This window comes from Maniola hyperantus, chromosome Z (assembly GCF_902806685.2).
Source record: "Maniola hyperantus chromosome Z, iAphHyp1.2, whole genome shotgun sequence".
Lineage (NCBI taxonomy): Eukaryota > Metazoa > Arthropoda > Insecta > Lepidoptera > Nymphalidae > Maniola > Maniola hyperantus.
Genome location: NC_048564.1, coordinates 11216606 through 11240655, shown reverse-complemented (window position 1 = coordinate 11240655; position 24050 = coordinate 11216606). Strand labels below are relative to the sequence as shown.

Genomic DNA, 24050 nt, shown 5'->3' with positions numbered 1-24050 from the left:
TTACTTGTTATCTCCCAAAGCCACCACGATCCAAACGAACATACAAACAAACTTTCCTCCCACTGTTGGGGACAATACGCAGATAAACTTTTATAAAATAAGGAAGGTCTGGGACACGCTGGCTCTTAGGATTAGGATTTGTCATTTATGACCTACTAATTCTATAGGTTCAAACTTTTAACCCAGACCAGAAGCTTTTATTCACAAGCTTAAAATCAGGTTCTACCCTTAAAAATGGCTGACTAATCCCAAATACAAAATAAAGAGTAAACTTGATGAAATTAAAATCTAGAAAAAGCTCTGACTTTAATATCGGTGGGTGCAATATCGAAAAAACAATTTCGAACGTTCGCACCAGAGCCAATCGAAAAATTCAGTGACCCGGTTATGTCCCGATACGTCCATTAGTTTGAGCTGTGCGTTGGTAGATCGTCAGTCAGTCAGTCAGTCATCTTTTCCTTATATAGGTAAGTATATTTAGATGTGCGGCATTACCTTCACGGTTAAATGAGATATCTCTATAGTGGCTTGCTGGACACATCTCCGACCACCTTGCATTGTCTTCTCATCTATAGATGTTGCTATTCAGCTTATGTTCTAAATCAATTAGCAATATTAGTAGGATCTAGTCATTTACGCTCAACGCCAGCCCTCAATACATACTCATACATGCTTTTGTGTGGTTTAATCCGATTAATTTGCGGTAAACTCATTGTATACAATTGTTTTATCATGAACGTATTTAAATTGGACAGCAATTAGTGAGGAGAAATTTTGTGATAATGCATATCTATGCATTGAAAACAATTGGTGTAAGGCCAAGAACTGTATTTTTAATTTATTTTTAAAATAAGTTATCCTACAGACATTTTAACAATCAAACCAGTTTTGAAAAAGGAGACTCAACAATTTATTGCGTAATCAGCAAATTATGACGAAATTTAGGATCTGAAAAAAAAAGAAACAACAACATTTACAACGAGAGCTTTATTACCACATTACCGCTAATTGTATGTTCTTCTTTTACATGTTTCTTTTTGTGTCTTTTCTTTTTGGTGTACAATAAAGAATATTAAACTAAACTATGTCAAACACATAATCCTCCTTTTAGACTTCGCCACAGTTGGGGGAGAATTCAATCCATGGAACAACACTTTTTCTTCTAAGTAAAATTTACACTGTTTTCTTTTATATCTCACCATATTTTTTTAGTTTGCGGATAGCTCTCATAATATAATCTTCAATCTTTTCTTTCTTCTTCTACAGCAAAATAAACATAATATAAATCGAGGTATCCTTATATCTAATATCCAAAGAGCTTTGCAAGATGATTCAAAACTTCGCTTTTACACTTTGAGCCGAAAGTCAATAGTCTGGCTGGGCAAGCTTTTGTCTATTTCGTATTGTCCGCTACAAATGACCAGACTACTCCTTTATATCCTATACGTATTAGGCTTTTAGATATACTGAAATTGTATGGCTTCGCTTGAATAGTTCGTAATCACTTCGTAGTATATTATAAAGGGAACCTGTGACAAAATTTCAGCTTTCTAAATCCAGTTTGGCCTGGACATTGAGTTGAGAGAGTTGAATCAGGACTTTTCTTTTCCTATATATAATAATTACTAGCTTATGCCCACGATTTCGTCCGCGTGGAATGCACAAATTTCAAATCCCTATTTTACCCTCTTTTTTTGAACTTGGGGGTTGAACTTACAAAAATCCTTTATTAGCGGATGCCTACATCATAATAGCTATGTGCATGCCAAATTAAAGCCCGATCGGTCCAGTAATTTGAGCTGTGCGTTGATAGATCAGTCAGTCAATCAGTCGCCTTTTCATTTTATCTATTTAGACAACATATTTCCTATTTTAGCGTTTAAACTATCGTGAGTGATTTCCATTATAATATAATCCTCCTATTGATGAAGCATATTTCCTAATATGTATTTTGATGTCATTGAAACATTCAGACAGAAACATTTTCGCATTTATAATATTACTAGCGACCGCACGGGTAGCTTATTACAATTTTCGTAAGTATCTCTAATTTGTTGTAAATAAAAAGTAAATAAAATATAGCCTCTGTTATTCAAGAATAATGTAGCTTTCTACTGGTGAAAGACTTTCCAAAATTGGTTCAGTAATTCCAGAGATTACTTCCTACAAACAAACTTACAAATTTTACCTCTTTATAATACTGTGTAGTAGAGGTATCTATAGAGGAGTTTAGATTTTAAATGGTTTTCGGATGAGACACTTTTACTGCCGCACTCAGAGTTGCTTAGTTGTTACATAAGACATTAATTAGTATGGATAAAGAATGCCTTAAGTAACGATTAAGCCACTCTGAGTGCGGCTGTCAATGAGTTAATTTAGAACATGATTGGGTCAGTTACGTAGCGTCTATCTGAGGTATTTCGAGGTAGGTCAGTTAAGTCTAGCCTACTGGCAAAACCGCAACGCCAAGCGACTTAGGTTTCCGGTGGATTATGCCACACCATTTCCCAGTTAGCACGTTCAATATTAAGCTCCCACCACATTTCTCGGAACATAGCTAAATAACAGCATATCATGTTGATATGCTGTTATTTAGCTTATGCAATTATTTTTCACATCACTTTCGATGAAGTTCTTATACGAAAAAGAGAATGTGCTGTGATAGCCTAGTGGTTAGGACGTCCGCCTTCTAATCGGAGGTCGGGGGTTCAATCCCAGGCACTGGTGGATTTACGTTTTACAAAATCCCGCGCCAACTCTTTGATTTTCCGGGATAAAAAGTAGCCTATGTGTTAAACCAGGGTATAATCTATCCCCATTCCAAATTTCAGCCAAATCCGTCCAGTAGTTTTTGCGTGATTGAGTAACAAACATCCAAACATCTACACTTTCACATTTATAATATTAGTAGGATTAGGATTAGGATTTCGTACAAACTGGGTGATATACAAAGACCTTTTTGAAAGTATGTGAATTACGGCAGTGAAAAAAATATCAAAATCGGTTCAATGGTCTTTCAGAAAATAGCAAACATACTTAAATACAAACGGGTCGAATACATAACCTCCTTTTTTGAAGTCGGTTAATGAAGTTGGCTAAAAACGTAGGTGTAAGATCTTGAAGCCATGTAAATGAACTGTCATAACACCATCACCCACCGTCTAAGGACAAATCGAGTAGGGGCACATCTAAATGGGTCATCACACTGCATCTGAGTTCAAACCCCAGTCCAGTCCGCCCACGTCCCCGCTGTGCCACATAACATCACGTTTATGCCTCACTTGAGTACCTTTATCTGAGATGTCATATTATTAGAGGATGCGATGTACTTGACAGGTTCACTGGATGAATTTTACTTATGTGAAAACTAGCAACGCGGGTGCAAGTGAATGTAAATAAAAACAGAAATGTTTATTTGAGATTTTGGTTACAAGGAAAAACACATTTTATTTTAAGGTAGGCACTTAAATAATTAAAATAAAAAGTTAACACTTCACGAATTATGATGTTGCATTTTTTTACAATTTCTGCTATGTTCGCGTCTTTGGGACTACATGAAATCCTCATGGTGTCTTTTAAATGACTGGAAAGACGATTGCGCTATTTATTTGATGCTGGTAGTGATGCGGGAGCGTCCACGACGCAAATCTATACCACAGAATATAAGTACTAACGTATTTTATACTATAACTATACGTTCAGGTGTAGTGGCATGCATGGGCGCCATTATAAATTGTGGGAGGCGAAAGCCACGCGCGCCCGACGTTCCCGCTTCATAGTCGCTTTGAATGTGGGCGTTTTTATTTGTCGTCTGGTTATGTACTTAGGTTTGCTCTTCTATTCCCATGACATCTCTCTGAATTTTATAAGCATAACCGCTGCAGAGGTCACAAATTTATATATTATGTGGTGTACCAACTTAAATGATATTCGACTTCGTGAATATCTGGTTTTTACTCGTTTTACTATTTTATAGTCTATATTATAGTATTTTAGACCTTACTCTATAACTTGCTGGGTAGCCGGGTAGCCAGCACACTTCATTTCGTGCCACTAATTATATTATAATCTAAATATATAAAAGGAAAAGGTGACTGACTGATCTATCAACGCACAGCTCAAACTACTGGACGGATCGGGCTAAAATTTAGAATGCAGATAGCTATTATGACGTAGGCATCCGCTGAGAAGAGATTTTTGAAAATTCAACCCCTAAGAGGATAAAATAGTGGTTTGAAATTTGTGTAGTCCACGCGGACGAAGTCGCGAGCATAAGCTAGTTTATAATAAGATTTAAAACTACCTATTAAACAACATAACTAACTATCACTTGGTGGGGTGAACAAATTTTTTTCCACTCACGCTTTTCATTTTCAGGAGTTACCATAAAAATAGTTTTTTTGACAATAGTTTACTAGAGAATGCCTGCGACATCGTCCGTGTAGATTAAGGTTTTTAAAAATCCCGTGAGAAGGTAGTTAAGTTATACTACTACAATTTATGTTCATTTTCGAGATTTTGTCAAAATTGAAAGAATGGGCTGTGAAAAGCAGACAAACAAGCAGGCAGATGGATAAACTGACTGTGCGAAGCTATAAGAGAAACTTATTTTACTACGGAACCTTAGAAAAAGCCCAGAGATATCGTGAGACACCTGAAAGACACGGATGACGGAACCCAGGAGTCACGTTTACTCAAAATGGCAAATAATACATACATATAGGGTAAGATGAAGGTCTTATCCTCAAGTTAGTTTAAACCTGTGTTTATCTATGCAAACAAAAAGCTATAGGTGCATGCAGGTAAAGGTACAGACAATACCTAAGTAGAACTTAGTGGGTCAACATACATTACAATACCTTATGTTATAAACGGATGCTTGTCACAACTTTTGCATTGAACCTGAAGTCCAGTCATTGGTCTTTATTGAATACCTATTGTTGTTAACAATTTACAAGTACATTATGTTAAAGACGTCTTTTCTAGCACCTCACCTTTCTATCACCGTACCGCAAGACGTCGGCCAAGCGAGTTTCCAACCCTCTGTCATCATAATAAATAATATACCTACTTATCTAACATATAAAACTGTACTTTTGTAATTTTTTTTTATTCAAACTTTATATTTATTTAAAACTTCAGCGTGTATAGTATATACATACAGAAAAAACTTATCACTAAAATTATATTATATTTACAAAAAATATACGCCGTCCAAATGGTCGTTTATGGGCATCGTGCCCAAAACACGGGCGCTATTACCTCGCTGAACGGCAAGGCTCAACCGTTAAGCGAAATAAATTTAGATAATTTATAAAAACTGAAAACTGGTACGATACATCCGACTCTCCTCTGTGTATGTACATTATACTATGTACAAACTCCATTGAATGTTTTGAAATGAAAAGCAACTAGAACCTCCAATGAATTGAAGTCAGACCGCTTATACACTATACAGCCCGTGCTCTATCATTTGATCTCGGCAAGGAACAATCGTTAATAACAATATCTACAGCTATGTATAATACATTATGTAAGGATAGCGGCTTGCAAACTTGGACTATATCAGTCTAGTATATCAAATTGCATGAGAACATTCATCAGTATAGTTCCCGGCAGCTAAACAGTCGCGCGTCCGACCTGCAACTTTAAAGTGCAGGTATTGTTCCACGCGCTCGTCTACTGTGTACAGATATAGCACTCACACTAATGCAGATGGCGAACGCACGGTGCGCGGGCTGGTGTGTTCCGCTCGAAGCACGAACCACTAACGTTTAGAGTTACTACTACAATGATAAGAGCCTGATGATGGAGATGGAAGTGGGACATTGGCATTCTCTAATGGCATAGCAGGACAGTTGTGTTTGGTTTATGTATATTTTTTGTATTCATGAGTAAGTTTAAGACTTTAAAAACGTTTTGACACTAAAAATGTTTTTTTTTTACTTTTTTTTTACTTTTCGATTTTGTCAATTTTATGTTGTTTTATTAAAGTTGGGTCTGGAAGGGGGTTGATATGATGGCAATGCATGACTTGATTTCTAATACTATTTCGATGAAAACATAAAAATAAAAATATTTTACGAAAGATTTTATACCTACACTTGTGTTGCCTGTTATTAGCTAAAGCCAAGATCACAAGATGATCCAAATTCATACATACATAGTCGCTACAACTTCATAGTCGTTGATCATTCCTACCTGTGTTGGGGACAATGCGCAGATAAACTTTTAGCTTTTATAAAATAACAAAGGTCTGGCCCTCACGGGCTCTTAGTCCGTGCTTTAAAAAATGATTGCCTGTTACTGGGTTGTTCTGGAACTGTCTGAAGTAAAAACTAGCTTTACCGTGAATCAGGATTGATTGTTCTGTTATGTTCGCTATCTGTTTCAATTAATATACCTAATAGTTATTTATTTCAATGTCGCAGGCAAATGGCAATGTGCGTATAGCTTATTATAAGATATTATCAAAGGTCACCTGCATGTGCAATGTGCATTGCTAAATGATATATGTACTATTACAATTATTTTAGTAAATGCGATCTGTGACTTAAATAGTGGTTAAAACAAAAATTTAATAGCTTGTAACTTTCCGTCAAAATCCAGATCAATTTTGAAAATAATCCTAGACATTGATGTAGGTGAAAACTGTTTATAGTACGCGACAGGTTAATGGGAGCGGGGACGGCCCGCACACCCGCACAGCCTCCACGCTAACCCAGTGCGGGATAGTGCAGCCGGTGACGTGCGGGTGTGCGGGCCGTTCCCCCGTCTCATACCCCTATTGGCATCTTGAGCTGTCGTTTACTATACCTATCTACGATTCCAGATAAACATACAGGCAGATCTATAAAAAAATTAAATGCATGTATGGGATTTATTCATGCGTAATTATTCAACGTAATTAAGTAAGAATATGGACCATAATATTACACAAAATCATAGCAGAATATTTACAGACACATAAATTGTAAAGGCGGCCTTATCATTGAGTGATACGTAATTGTATCCATACCTACTATCCGGAGATGCGCGTCAAAGGTAAAGGCTAATTGCAGATCATGCCATGAATCTAATCTCAGAATCTGTTTCGTATCAGGTACGCGCGCTAATTGTATTCATACATAGATATTCATACTTCATAGAGCAGATGTCGATTGATTATAAAATCCATATATCAAATTGAGCGAGTGTTTCGACTGCCAATCGTTCACATCAGCGTTCTAAGTTTTATTCGGATATCGCCAATTTTGTATTCAAATATTCGACCCAGTTTATTATTCAAATTATTCGAATATTCAAATGCAAGCTTTAGTGCGAAGCTAAAATGGCAACCCGACAATAGGTTCTTGCTATCTAAGTAAAGAATTCCTATGGGAGTTCTTGAATATATGCAAGAAATACAAAACTTATATTTCTGTATTATTGTTATATTGTGTACACTAGTGTTGCGTGGCTTATCTGTGCGATCGTCGCGGAGGCTTGACCTAGAAAAAACGTTTCAACGTATCAATTACCCGTTCAAGTTGAACGTTTGGGGTCACGTGCGATCATTGTGAGTACGATTCTTACGCAAACTGTTTCTATAAGAATATTTAGTCAGACTCCAGCATGAAAGTAGTGATTATCAGATTGATATGGCTGTGATTAGCAGAATTCATGGTATTTCGTGCGACTCGTTTGATGTCGTCTGTCCACCTAGTGGAGGGTCTTCCAACGCTGCGCTTTCCGGTGCGAGGTCGCTATTCTTATGGCCGTAGGACCCCAATCGGTTTTTCGAACTATGCGCCCTGCCCATGGCCGCTTTAATTCATATTTGTCGGGACATTTTATAGTTAGTCGGGACGTCGGAAGACTATTGCGGATAACGGAGACATGTCCCGATGTTTCTGGATTCATGGCAACCCTAACCCATTTAAGTCTTAACAAAATGAATGAGTATTTTTTATAATTTTTATAGTGTTTTCAGTTTTACCTATATTTCAAGGAAATTTCTGAATAATTATAATACATATCAAAAATTGCGGACGGGCAGGATTTTTGATATGTATTTAAAATTATTTGGAAAAAGGAATGAGATTCTCAATTCAACGCATATTTTTTTTTAAGAATATTAGCCATGTTAAATGACTAAGATTCCCCTTTCCTCTCAAACTAAGCGTCAAGCTTGTGCTAGGAGTAGGTACGACAATAGTGCAACGGGCGGGGTTTGAACCGCGTCGACCTTTCGGTTTTCAGTCCACTCCTCTACCCGTTGAGCTATTGAAGCTTGCTTTTGTTTTTGGCAATGATACTTCATGAAACTAACAATTTCGGTAATTACTTATTTATTTATTAAATGAAAATTTGCTCAAAACAACTGCTCCCATTTAAATATTTAAAAGGTATGGTAAATAGGGTGATGATTTTTAAAATATTCGTATTATGGTCTTACAGAAATATAAACGATTTCACTTATAATAACGTTATAAAAGCTTTTAAGTTGGAAAGTTTTAAGTATAAAATAATTATGAAAGGCTTATCAAAATGGATTTTATTAAACCGGACGATTAAAACGGTTCATTGTTGATTTAAGAATATATTATACATACCATCTTTTGATTCATTATAATTTATTACAATTGCAAAAGGGTAGGTATTCGTCTGTTAGTTTGTCCTTCAATCGCATCGAAACAAGGCCACGGATTGACACGATTTTTGCATGCATAATATGAAGTAGACCTCGAAAGTGGCATATTTTTGGGTGTCCCGGAAAATCAAAGAGCTTCCAAGCCCCACAGGATGTTTAAAAACCTTAATCCACGCAGATGAAGTCTTACTTATACACTACTAGACGGCCCGCTACTTTGTCCGCGTGGATTTAGGTTCTTTATAATCCCGTGGGAACTCTTTAATTTTCGGGAATAAAAAGTAGCCTTTGTCCTTCACCGGGTTGTAAGCTAAATCTGTACCAAATTTCATTAAAATTGATTGAACCGTTAGGCCGAGAAAAACTAGGAGACAGACAGACAGGCAGACACACTTTCGTATTTATAATATTAGTACGGATAGCATACTTGATATTATTGTCAATTCCAAAAAGGGCAACCGCGAGTTTCTTACTGGTTCTTCCCGGTAGGAGTGGCATTCCGAACCAGTAATAGGTAAATTCTTTTGACGGATCAAAAGCACTTGAAATAGTTTATTTCAATAAAAATCTATTCTATTCTAAAGGGCTTCCGAGACGGTCAAGCGGCAAGCATGTTTTGCTTGTTCAAGCCACTTGATGCGCCCGTCAAGCAGCTTGAACCAGCAAAAGGCACTTTTCTCATTTCGAACACTGCCCGAACGTCCGCGTCGCGGTAAAACGGAACCGTCAAGCACGTAAATGCTTGACTCAAGCATCAAGCTCACATTGTAAACGGTCAACATGCTTGTCTGAAGCAGAAATCTACGTGCTTGCCATCAATGCTTGACCGTCTGGGAATTCATAGCCAAGATAGGGGCTTCTTTAGTGGACGATTCAAACGACATATGTTATATATTAAACCTTTATTTAATACATTAAGATTGTGTATGCCACGTATGCCGTCTGAATCGTCCTCTAAAAAGCCCCTATCTTGACAATGAATTCCACAATAGCGGAATGCCAACTGCAATGAAAGTGTTGAAAGATCGATGACGTCAGCTGCAGCCACATTTATTCAACGCGTTGAACTATTGCAGCCTGTAAAACCACTTAACTAATTCCCAGAGGGTTCAGTATATCGTTAACACTTTAATAAATACATTGATGTTACGGTAAGAAAGCAAGCATCAAGTGGTTAGGGCAATCAAGAGATCTGCTCCTTAATTCATTGAAGTTGCGAAGCGCATCGCTTTGAATTGATTACTGCACGACAACACGATGCGTTAATCTGTCCGCCAAACGGCAAAGGAATCTGTATAACGTTTTTAGGATTCCGTACCCCACAAGGAAAAAAAGGAACGCTTAACATATCTTGGATAAGAGTCTTATTTCCGTTATTTGTAATAGCTTCCACGAAATTATTATTACTAAAGTAAATATCACCATCGATAGCGAAGCAGCCTTATCAAATCATTCACTAACGGGTTTGATTAAATAAACACTGTCATATTTCCGCATGATAAATAGAGTTCCAGCTAAAGTAACGGTTATTTGAGTAGGTAGGTATCTACTTGACTTTTAATTTGATGATGACGTTGTCGAAAAGTCTAACTGCCAACTGAATAATACAGCATGAAACAATTAAAAAGTGATGGTCTGAAGGAGATGGTACCGGTCATGTCTGAGAACAGGTCCCATGTTTATTTTTTGATTTTTTTTTAATACAAGCCCAGAGAAATCTTGACTCTTGAACTACAACTATCTCTTTTAATTAAGTACTCATTATAATATGATTTGGTGCCCCCTGATATACACATACTTATACTAGGGCTTAAATAAATTGATTAGTGCCTTACTTACTTAATGCTTCCTTAAATCTATCATTCTGGTAATTTAACCATTGTTGTAGCTGTGTCGTCACTCAGATCACAGCTGAAAATCAGCGTTCTACATTTTATGCTTGTTGGCGCATATGTCGCTGAGCTGTACACCCAATTGGAGTGATGGCACCGATAAAAATGTTTTGTATTAAAAGTCCCAAGTCAACCGGAGACCCGAGAGCTGGCAGCTATCTTGGTCAAAGAATTAGTTTGGCCATCCAAAGGGGCAATGCTGCCAGCATCTTGGGTACAAGGCCTCGCTGTGGAGGTCTCGATGAAGTTTTAGATTTAATTTAATTTAATTTATTTACTTTTAATTTAATGTTGTTTTATTTTAGTTTTACTTTAGATTTAAGTTTTTTTTAAATATAATTGTCTATGTGTTTATGAATTAAAAAAAACTAATGAACACGGATGAGGAAGTCACGGCAGCTAAAACGCATCTATAACCGACGTTAAGTATAATAAAATAATGGTATTCCAGTCACAGCACCGCAGCGGGACATCCTTCCGCCGCTTTCGGTGCTAACAATTGGAGGCAACGTGCCTCGCGTGCAATAGAACGCATTAAGTCCTCGCCAAGCAACGTGCTGAGACGTTATGGGGCCCGATTTCGCAATATTATAACTAGCTGACCCGGCGAACTTCGTACCGCCTAACAGTCGACTCTTTTTTTTAATACTTATTCTGCTATTCGGGACACCGGGTCAGCCTTCCCGGAACCCCTCCACTAGTATGATATTAAAGTTCAAATTTACTATTAAGTATTAATACGAATCTTTTGTATGGGAATATAGAAATGTTCTCAAAGGTGTGTGAAGTCTACCAATCCACACATGGCCAGTGGAAGACTATGGCCAAAACCCTTCTCTCTAAGAGGAGACCCGTTCTCTGCGGTGAGCCGGAGATGGGTTGATCATGATGATCGGTACCTTGTACCTTGGCGATGCCTTGCAGTACGACAGTAGTGCTTCCCTTATTATAAAACAAAAGGCCAACATTATTACAATGGCGATCAATTTGAACATAATAAACTGTGGTTACTATAACCGATGGCGTACGATTGTTATCCGCCAACACAATTGGAGCTATTTGTTACAAGGACATTTGTGTTGTACAATTAGTCCCTCGTTTGTAGGTGACGCCTCTATAATTGTTTAGTGGAATTCATTCCAAATTCCCTAGCGTACGCTACCACGCGAACTAACAATTATCACCACACACTCATCCACATACCTACGGGCATATAATACGAAGGGAAGAAAGCCATGTCACTAGAAGATGCTAAGTATGCATGTGGAAGAAAAAAGAGAAGAGGACGACCAAAGAAATGGTGGATGGATTGCGTGAAAGAGGATATGCGTGAAAAAGGAGTGGATAATACGTTGACGAATGACAGGAGTGAGTGGAAGAAGAAGACATGTTGTGCCGACCCCACGTAGCGTGGGATAAGGTAAGGAAGAAGAAGACTCATCCACATACCTAATTAATTCAAATTTCATGAGGCTTGATCTAATAGATAGTTCATCCAAGTCTATTGAAACACTAAAAAGTCAAAGATATTATTCCGTAGTTTAACGACATATAAAGGTATGTTTGTTGGTTTGTCCTTCAATCACGTCGCTACAGAGCAACGGATCGACGTGATTTTTGTCATGAGTATAGTTTAAGACCTGGAGAGTGACATAGGCTACTTTTTATCCCGAAAAATGAAAGAGTTCCCTCGGGATTTTAAAAACCTAAATCCACGCGTACGAATTCGCGGGCATCAGCTAGTATAGAATATATTATGTTCGAATGAAACTTCTTTGATAATGAAACCATCATAATCTACTAAGTGATTATCAACATAAGTAGGTACTTGAGCTACTTTTACTTGCTAACTCGCAATATTATTAAACAATCTATACACATATCAAAATGTTTATCATGCAGATGAAATTCCGATAGCCTCTTCGTGTATTCTAGGTTCTAGGGAAAACAGACGCACGAGTATAAGTCCCGCAAATTGCTAATGCGTTTGGCCGCCATTTTAGTGACGTCAGCACCAGACTGAAGTTTCGAGCGGACGGTATATTTTTACTTAAATATACGTCAAATGATACCGAATGTTAATGAGACATGGTTCCAGCGCAATAGCAATTTGCGGGACTTATACAATATTTATATTCACTGAAAGGCCGTGAAAGGCTAGCAGACAGACAAACAGAAGACAGACAGAAGCACACACTTTCGCATTTATAATATTAATAGTATGAATTATAAATAAATTATTATAATTGTAAATAACAGCCCGCAACTTCGTCCGCGTGGATTTAGGGTTTTAAAAATCAAGTAGGAACTCTTTGATTTCCGGGACAAATGTAGCCTATGTCAGTCTACAGGTCTCTACCCATGCAAAAAATTAAGTTGATTCGTTGCTGCGTTGTGACATGATTGAGGGACCAACCAACAAACAAAATATACTTTCACATGTTTATGATGCTATGGGTAGTGACGAATATCTCTTGTTTTTAATCCAATAAATTGACTATGCAAATCCTAGCGATTTTCTTAAAAAGTTTTTGTTGCAAGAAACTTATAACCAAAAAGGGTATTAATTGTTTGTAGTCGGGAAATAATTTTATGATGAAAAAAATACCCAACTTGGAAAACGTGATCTATGCTAAGAAAAAGCCTTAGTAATTGATTGCATAGACAATTGTTGCTGACAACATTGAACTGAAATAACGAAACGTTACGTCAACCTATTTTACCAAGGACATTAATAATGAAGGGATTTATTATTATCAAAAAATTTGTCGAGTTACCAATTCGCATTAGTCTACCAATCCGCGCTTGACCATGCAGCGTGGTAGGCTATGACCTACCTGACCTTATCCTTTTCATTCTGATAAGAGACCCGGCGTTGGGTTGATCATGATTGTGATGAACCAAGAGCTATATATCGCTTAATCCGAACACACTAATTGTCTCCGTTAAAAAAAATTATAGTGACTGCCGGACATATTAATGTACCGCTGAATTGCTTGGTCTACAAACTTTAGATTAAATGCATGTAGGTTTTCGAGAGCAGCAGAGCTCGCACCACCATGAGCTAGCGACATGCTAGAGCATAAAAAGATTAGTCGTGCTAGGCCAAACGTTTTTATTGGAGGAATTCAAAACAATCCACGAATTTATGCACGGTGAAATTTTAGTGGTTGTCTTCCCGCGGCAGAATGGTTTGCCTTCAGTAGTACTATCGAAATTTAGAGTTAAACTTAAAAAATAAAAATGTTTATGTTTTGATATAATTAAAAAAAAATCTACAACTCGAAAGTACGAGAAACAATAGTAACTCCCTAGACGTAACGTGAATAGTAGGTACATCCACTCGAACCGCGCTGCCAATAAAGTGAAAAAGTTTAGAGCAAAATAAGTTCTCGCGCGTAGTGATACATAAACTAGCCTGCACGCACGGGGTATCACTATTGGTTCGAGGTCTCACTCGATTTTTGTTTTTGTCGATTGTAAATTTCACATTTTTACTCTAATAAATTTTATATATATAAATCGATTGTAATACCACGACAAAATCATTTTGCTTCGGGAAAACAACCATTAAAATTTCAGCGTGTATATCCCTATCCTCGCTACCTCCAACAGAACCGTTCACCGCCAAGTTTTTGGAGTAGGTAATGCCAGAGTGAACTAGAGTAAGGGAACTCTTGGTTTGATCCTGAATCGATGATATATGTCACATGTTAGGCTATGATTCCCTAACTGTCATGAACTGTGGTAATAGTTTCATGTGGGCATAATGTAAAGCTTAAAAATTAGCTACAAGCTGCGCGGGCGCCGAAGGTGTGGGCCAAGCATTTCCGTTTCAAATCGTTATTCCACCTATACGCCTCAGGGCTATATGTTAATAATGCACGCTATGACTCCACGGGGGTCTATGGCGAAATAAATTAATAAACATCTAAACACGTTTTCCTTTAAGTAATTTTTTTGGAGCGAAAACTTTTAGGCACTTTGGGTGATTTTGGAATGGTTAAAAACTTCAAGATCGCGTCACCGACATTTTTATGCTAATTTTTGGTTATGGAAAATTATAAATCTTATTCTACTAAGAAATAAAGCTAAAAAAAACTGGTCAAGTGCGAGTCAGTGTAGCACACCGAGGGTTCCGTACTACAGCCGAACTTTTCGACATCTTGCACGATAAATCAAAAACTAGTTAAGTACCTATAGTGCATTCAAATAAATAAAAATCTTTTTTAGAATGTTTGGGTAAAGCCCTTTCATACAGTAATATTACTTTGAAAGTTGAAAATACGAATTATTAGCTCATGAAACATTTTTTTGTGATGTAACTACAAATTCACGGTTTTCAAATTTTTCCCCTTACGTGTACCCTACCTACCTGCCTAATTTCTTGATTCTAGGTCAACGGGAAGTATTCTATAGATTTCTAGACAGACTAGAGATCTTATAAGAGTTCCTTTTTTCCTTTTGAGGTACGGAACCCTAATAATTGCAGCAAATCAAAATTTTTAGTTCGAATAAGACATTGTAAATTCTGTTTAAAATAATGGCCAAATTGTTCTAATTCTGAGAGGAGATCCGTGCTCAGTAGTGAGCCGACGATGGGTTGATAATGATCATGATGAACTTTTTCTTGAAATAATATGATAGGTTAAAGGGAGATAGGTACCTATGTTTTAAATTATTTTTGATGTTAACATAATATTAATTGATAGTCTAACATAATTCATAGGTAACTTCAGTTACAGTTCATAACTATGAGTAACGGCCTCCCAGGTTCTTTAAAGCATTAAATCCATTTATTGGATGTTCTTAATATTATTATCGCATAAATATGGATGTGGAATCTGACATTGTATGGCGCTACAAGCCGGGAAAGGCGAGTGGTCTTGCCATAACATCGCAATGCAGAATGATAATGGGATGGCAAACGACGCCTGTATGTAGTGGTTCAAGAACCCAGTTTCACCAGACATTACTTATTTTCTGAGGCACAAAATGTATCATCATCATCATCATCAACTGATAGACGTCCACCGCTGGACATAGGTCTCTTGTAGGGACTTCCACACGCCACGGTCTTGCGCCACCTGGATACAGCGGCTCCCTGCGACTCGTCTGATGTCGTCCGTCCACCTAGTGGAGGGTCAAAATGTATGGGATAGAGTAATTAATGTTAGTGTAGTGTGTAACATGTCCTGACGGCCAATTTAAAAGTATCAGCTGCTAAAGGTACGCAAAAACATTACCTACTCACTTTTCTTAAAGCCTAAATCCTGATTTTTATGCATATATTTCTTGAGTGGGGTTATATTGTAAAAATTACGACGCTAGCCATAACTAAGATTAAATATGGGTAAGTACGAGTATGTTATTTTTTGCGAGCGTTAAAGCGTCTTGCGGAATTCACCGCTAACGGGAAGTGCCTGACAATATTAATTACTAGCTGATGCCCGAGACGTCGTTTTTACATTTTCATTTCTCAAAATCCCGCAGGAACTCTTTGATTTTCCGGGATAAAAAGTAGCCTATGTGTTAATCCAGGGTACAATGTATCTCCATTCCAAATTATACCAAATCTGTTCAGCCGTTTTTGCGTGATTGAGTAACAGACATCCAAACATCCTAACATCCAAACACCCACACTTTCACATTTAAAATAGGATTGCATTATTCTGTAAGACACAACAAATTTCAGCACTCAGTTTTGAGGAAAAATGGGTAATGTTTTTACGTACGTACCTTTAAAGCTGACACCTATAAATTGGCCCACGGCACAGGTTAAAAGATATTATGTGTACATTAGTATACAGTAACACTGCTCTATCCCATTTTGTTTCTTAGAAAATAAGTAATGTCTGGCGGTCCTGTGATCTTGTTCTATAGGTATGGTCTACGTGCTTGATTGACTCGCAATGCGTCTGAGGATGTTTTATTCGATTACTATGTATGTTTGGTTTGATGAGAATCTCTAAGTATCAAGTGATCCTAGTTCCTAATGTAAATATATAAAAGTAAAAGGTGACTGACTGACTGACTGATCTATCAACGCACAGCTCAAACTACTTGACGGATCGGGCTGAAATTTGTCATGCGGATAGCTACTATGACGTAGACATCTAAAGGGGTAAAATAGGGGTATGAGATTTGTGTAGTCCACGCGGACGAAGTCGCGGGAATAAGCTAGTGTAGATACATATTCGCTGAGCCCTTTTTCAAAACCTTAGAATAATGCTACGCGTGGATAGGTGCCAAGAGTACTGGCTTCATTTCCGTGCTGGACAGCTTCAACGATTGTTATACATTTAATGCTCGACGAGCAACATTCGACGACGCTCAAGTTCGCCGTCTACATACCTATTATTCACATTTGTTTGAATAAACGTAGAAACCTAACACACAAATTAATAATATTCTGTTGTTTCAGGTTCGCTTGAAATGCTGTTCCGATAGATACATATTTAACATAGCGGGTGAGTAATTTTAAATTTTTATTTGTTCATACATTTACATAGATACTTTGTACTTATAGAGAGAGAGCCAGCGCGTGCCAGTCCTTCGTTATTTTATAAAAACTGAAAGTTCATCTGCGTGTTGTCCCCAACACAGGGGACATATTATTTCATACGCATTATTTTATAGCTAATACAGCTGTGATAGCATAGTTGTTAGGACGTCCGCCTTCTAATCGGAGGTCGGGGGTTCGATCCCGGGCACGCACCTCTAACTTTTCGGAGTAATATGCGTTTTAACTAATTAAATATCACTTGCTTTAACGGTGAAGGAAAACATCGTGAGGAAACCTGCATGCCTGAGAGTTCTCTATAATTTTCTCAAATGTGTGTGATTTCTACCAATCCGCACATGGCCAGCGTGGTAGACTATGGCCAAACCCTTCTCACACTGAGAGGAGACCCGTGCTTTGCCGGCATCCGGCGATGGGTTGATCATGACGATGATGATGATGATTTTACCTACTGCGGTTCAAAATTGCCTGTTTTTGCGCTTTTTCCCACATGTAACTAGCCCTTAAAATGTTCGAAAGCGACGTCTAGCATTTTCATTAAACTTAAATATATCACGAGAGTCCTCTTAGCTTTGAGTCGCTGTATTGCATGTTTAGACGAGAGCAACACAAATTGAAAAGCACTGGCATGGTTCTTTACCACACAGGAGTAGAGATCTTGCGGTAAAAGTTAAATTGTTCGCATCGTCTTTTGAAAGCCTTTTAGCGTCAGCGAGTGGACTGGAGTAGAAACTCAACACTCCCTTTTACATACTTCTCTGTAAGCAAAACTTCGCTTTCTTTTTAAGAGTTTCGTCTTAAGCGTGTTTAGAATAGGCGGTGTTTTAACCACAATTTACCTGTTAGCCTTTGCCTGCAATATGCCTTTGCCTGGTAAGTGACGAAACAGTCGAATAACTAGCGATGCGAAATAACGATGCGGACCTAGATGGGGAATGGCAGTTTTGAGAAACTATGGGATTCTCAAAATTGGCATGCCCCATCCAGAGCCTATAATCGGCTACTTCTAAATATATAAAAGGAAAAGGTGACTGACTGACTGACTGATCTATAAACGCACAGCTCAAACTACCGGACGGATTGGGCTGAAATTTAGCATGCAGATAGTTATGACGTAGGCATCCGCTAAGAAAGGATTTTTGAAAATTCAACTCCCAAGGGGGTGTAATAGGGGTTTGTTTGTGTAGTCCACGCGGACGAAGTCGCAATCATAAGCTAGTTATAGATATACGGCATCATAGTGTAATAATAAACTCCTTGGTGGTTCGGCAATTGAAAAATTGAGGATCTGACGAAGAAAGCGGTGTGCTTCTCTAATTGCGGGTAATTGTAAAGCAACTTGTATAAAGCGATGAAATCTTGTAGGTAAGTGCGTCATTATATCTATGAAAATTGGTATTCGAGTTTTCGTGCAAAAATGAAGAATAAGGTACTTACCTGTTTCTGTATTTTTGAAAATTCCACCTCATCACTAATTTTCAAAAATCCCACTCGAGCGAAGCGGAGGTGGGTTAGCTAGTTAAGCTAGTAGTATAAAAGAAATTAAAACGCACGTGTCTCTACATTTCGTTTTATTATTCCAATGTTTTCAACTATTCCGTCTGTATAGAACGAATTGGAGACAAAAGCCATTGAAAATAATCCTTCGATGCTAACAAGCTCTTTGTTCGGGCGACCACCCGTTAAGAGTTTATGAAAATAAAAAGTAAGTAAGACCTCCTTATAAAGGAGGTACGGAACTAAAACATACCTATACAGTGTGATAGTAATAATCATAGTCGGTAGATATGACCGTAGAGTTACTTGCTGGTTCTTCTCGGTAGGAACGACATTCCGAAACAGTGGTAAATTAAAACTACCTGACGATTCATAAGCACTTGTAAAAAGTTTACTTTAATAAAACATATTCTATTTTATTCTATTCTATATCGCTTAATTGTTAGGGGGATTCCAACATCAATGGTTGGAGTAACAGTGGTTGGTTTTCATATATGGCATTGTAATGCCTCAAAATATGAAAACAGGAATTTGAAAAAATATGTCTCTCCTGAGTGAGACCTCGCTGACATATTCTATTGATACTGGGTAATTTTCAAGCAATTATTGCTCGGCAACACATGGATTGATCTGGAGCAATAAGTGGAGTAATCTGTAGTAATTATTTCGCATAACATTTCTGAAATTTACAGGCATTGCTGGATATTGCAGTAAATTGCTTCATGTGGTCGTGACGTCATAATTGATTAAATTGCATGGAATTGCAAAATTTTAATTGCCTTTGTAACCGTACCTTAAAATTATCATGAAAAACAGGTTTTCAAAAATACTTACGGTTGGCGAAAAATCTAAAAAGAAAAAACTTGACAAGAAACCATAGATATAAATGACAAGATATGGTCAAGCGAACAAAATTCTTCACGGTTTAGGAACCAAATAAATCAGCGCCACCTCTTAGATACTAATGAACGACCCGTTTGAAATCCAGACCTCACTGAGGTTGCATTGGTGCTCAAGCACCACTGAGTCGGTGCCAATGCAAGAAACATTTGAAAAATGAAGACTATCGTCTATTTCTATAGGTAGGTACCTACCTAACTCAGTCGTGTTCGTGTATTCTGTTTGTGCAATGGGAAGCAGGACTGGAGAATGCTCGCAATATCTATAATATAGACAAATTCTCGATGTGCAGCCGTTGTGACGTTGTAAATTTTGAACTACTAATTAGCGTTTCGCTTTTAATTAAAATCTATTTTGTTCAAAGTATGTTGGTGCCACCTAGCATCAAGGTGCAGAACTACGCGTGGGTCGATGTTCAGAGTTCATTCGAGCCACAATAGATGGCGTTTGCTTCGTTGTCAATTGTCGTAAAAATAAAACAAAATAATTAAATAAAACCATAATATCATTTGTTTATTGTTAAGTCATTAACAAAACGGTTCTTATAATATATCCTTAGGTTCCGCAAATATTCAAAAATGAATTGGCTTCATGATCAAACTAAATGAGAGCGGCCACACTCGGGTTGCGTCTGGCAACACCGATTGGTGAGATTTAGAATTTTTCTGGAGTCAACATGTGAAGACGAATTTTTTCGTTCCAGGAAAATCTCACTCCTTTTCGCCCATGGCTTCGCCTGGGAAAATACAATAGTTATAAATTTAGTCATCCTAACGTATTTCAATGTTTCATCAATTATGGTGAGTGAAAAATCAAGTAATGTGGATTCGACAAAATGGCGGTTTGGTTAGAGAAAATCCTAATTTCATGATTTCCCTTTCAGTTCCAGTTATTTTACCTTCCCAAATAAATGAGGATAATGGGTTGTGGGTGGACTCCTGAAAACCATTGGTGGCCAGGAGTTCAATAGGTGAGTTGTGTTTGATCGGGAAAATTCCACGTGTCGAAATTTTCACACAGCACAAATTATAATCTTGTTTTTCTTTGTTACAGGGTTTCCGTTTGCGTTTCCGTTTGCGTTTCCGTTTTTAGTTTTCGGTTTTTCGTATTTATTTCTTTTGCACATTCACGTTGGCAACTTAATTTCTATGGATAAGACTTGGTGAAAATCTTTGTAATGAAACATTTCGGTTGTGAAGAATCAAATAAATTGAGTTTTGGGAGCTTGGCCGATGCCGTCCAGCTACCTTGCAGTCTTCGCACCTACAAGTAAGCAAATGTTTGTATCCTGGAACAGTTTAGTGAACCTTCTTAGTGTATGTGTACAGTAAGAACCCTGTCTTTACTACTGAGCTTTTATTTTGAAACAATTTTATGAATTTTACTGTGTCATTGTCTATTTCCATGCCAATGGCATCTTAAATTTAAAACATAGATTTTATGTACTATCTACCTAAGGCATTCTAATGTATCTAAATTAAGTCTTGGCATTAAGCTAGAATAACTAAGCATTATTAGCCATCACTATGTATTAAGCGACCCCGGTAAAAGTTACATTAAAAACAATTTTGCCTAACATCTAGCAAATTTCATTTATAACACCTCATATACATTACAAGGGAGTCGACGGCTAGCTTCTATTCTTTACTAGGTAGATAGATCAAGTAAAGTAAATTATTTTTTTCCTCTAATCTTTGTAAGGTGGTAGATTATTCCGTATCCGGGTATATTTCCATTCCGCCCAATTTACCACCCTTACAAATGGCGCCCGAACGTTTTTTTATATAGTTATTTCTGTATATTTTGAGAAATTTTGTGAATTTTATGAAATGTACTCCGCTGATTGTACAATTTTCTAAGTAGTGACACATTGCAAAGAGCACTAAGCTGTTTTTTATGGTTAACTAACTAAATAATAACTAATAGTTAGAAATTTTGTTTGATAGTTTAAGTAATTTTCTGAGTATAGTCCAACATTGGTTTTTTTTTCTTATTTAATTAACACATTATAAATGGTGCTTATGCCGTTCAATTATGTTATTTGACTTACCTTTGAGGTGTATAAGTGAATGTTTGCCTTCAGTTTAGTAATAAACATTGCTTAACTGAGTTGTTGTTGGGTATTGCTTTCAATAGTAAGTACATCTTATGTTTGAAAATTCCGGTAACTTAGTATAATTAAAGTTTTGAAACGCTATGTGCCGTTAACTAGTTACACACATACATTTATAAATACTAAGAGTTACAACTTGTGAAACTAAATATATAAACTATATTCAGAGATTACATTAAGTTCAAGTATGAAGTTATGAACAATTTTTTTTCAGTGACTTGATACTTCATTATTTTGTTGAAATTTTGTTTAGAGCTGTGTTAAGGTTATGATAAAAGCTACTTCACACACAAAACATGTTAAGTTTAATTGAATGCTGGTAGTTTAAAGTGACATTTAGAAACAGATTTTGTTGTATTTTAGGTTATGTGTTAAAAGTGTAAAGTAACAGTCATCAAACCATTGCACAATCTCTTGTTTTTTTTTTGAAAGATAATATGCTAGTCAGAGTTCATTGCAACTTTGTTGCCTGTTTACTTTTGTAATTGTAAAGGTTGTAACACACTGTGTACTCATAAAGGTGATACTGCACCTACAATCATTTATTCAATTTTGGGAAGTTTTATTTTGTTATATTTTGTTTACTATAGTAATAATATGTGCTTGTATTATTAACAATATTTTGGAATAGGAACATAATTGATAAATAGTTAGGATAGACTTAAGAATATTGTTTTTGTTGTGTATTTTGCTTGTGTATATTTAATAGTTTAAATAACTTCTTTTGTGTTTGTGTTTAACCAATTTGTATAAGGCTAAACATAGACAGTTACACAAGCTCGATATTTTGTTAATTGTGTTTTGACTTAACACAATGGAACAGACTTTGCCCAGTTTCATTCACTTTTGAAGGACGAATTGTGTTATGAGGTATCCATTCGTTCCGAAACTCCAGCACCTACAGTGCTAGGTTTAAAGAAACAGTTAAAACAATTAATTCAGGAAATTCCTTCTGAATCAATTTTAGAGACAGATTTCTCTTCTGAAAGTGAGTTAGGGGTTATTACTAAAAAACTTCAAGACTTAGAAGATTTATTAAAAAAGTGTTCTGACACTAAAGATAGACATGCCCTCTGTAGGTCTAAAGCTTTAGCTTCACATTTGTACTTTAGAATTTTGAGAATACAGTGTTCCGAACTCAGCTTAATAAGTAGGAAGAGTGAATTACAAACAAAGTTGCAGAGTTTGATTTCCAGATTAGATGCTGACAATGAGTCGTCTCACGACGAATCACTGGATTCCGAGAGTACCGCCGTTGACTGCACTGGTGATAAAAATGTGGCCAAGTGGAAGTTAAATTTCAACGGACAGGGTGATCCGCGCAGTTTCATCGAACGCGTTGAGGAATATAAAAGATCTTATGGCGTTTCAGATGGAAAATTAATTTGTTTCTGCATTTCATCTTTTTACAGGCCGAGCATTGTTATGGTACAGAGGCAACAAATGTCAAGTTTCGTCTTGGTCAGAATTGAAAACTTTATTTTTAGAGGAATTTGATGCAGTAGATTATGACTACAGGTTGCTAGGTGAAATTCGAGCAAGAACACAAGGCTCTGAAGAACCTGTGTCTATCTATTTCGCTGTAATGTTTTGCATGTTTTCAAGGTTGTCACAACCACTTTCCGAAGAACAAAAGTTACAAATTTTATTACATAATATTCGCCCTTTTTACTCAGAACAATTAGCTCTTGTTGACATTAAGTCTGTCGCAATGTTGAAGGAAAAGTGTCGCAAACTAGAGGCTGCGAGGCAGCGTTCCGCCTTATTTTCTGAGCCTACTAACAGTAAGGCAACTTTAAGTTCAGAGTTTGCTTACAAACAAGTGACAAAACAGATAAACACACTTTCAGTCACACCTGCACCTAAGGTTGATACAAGTAAAGGCACTGATTTTACGAAAACAAATAAACAACTATGTTACAAGTGCGGCAGGGTAACCATTCCTTTAAATTTTGCAGGACAGTTCCGAAATTTATTAGATGTTTTTCGTGTGGACGTCAGAACTTTACAGTAAAGACATGTCCAAGTTGTAGTAAAAAGGCGATTAGTAAACCCGCTCCGGACAAAAATTCAAAAAACTAATTAGTAAGAACTGTGCAGAGACACAAGTAAATAACTTGGTCATTAACAACAAAACATCCCTTTTACCTGACACAGTTCTGTATTCAGTGGATAAACGAGACTTTAGGCCACATTTAAAGGTTTTTGTTGACGGTTTTGAGATTACAGGTTTACTAGATTCCGGTGCTTGCGCGTCAATTTTGGGTAACCAGGCGCACAAGGTTTTTTTGAGATTCGGTTATAAACTGCATAGCAGTATTGATACCACATTTTCAGTGGCAAATGGAGACAAACTTGATTGCATGGGTTATATGTTTATTCCGATTACTTATAATTCCGTAACTCACATAATAAAATTTTTTGTAGTACCCTCTATAATAGCGGATGTTATTTTTGGCTGTGACTTTTGGAAAACATTTCAGTTAGCCCCTG

At 37.0% G+C, this 24050-nt stretch overlaps 1 protein-coding gene across 2 annotated transcripts in view; it reads left to right on the top strand.

The window, feature by feature from the left end:
• pico overlaps positions 1-24050 on the top strand; it is a 129589-nt gene that overhangs the window by 19720 nt on the left and 85819 nt on the right. For both annotated transcript variants that reach the window (XM_069509138.1, XM_069509137.1), the window contains exon 2: positions 16949-16994. The gene's annotated coding sequence lies outside the window, so the exon portion shown is untranslated. The remainder of the gene's footprint in view (positions 1-16948; positions 16995-24050) is intronic.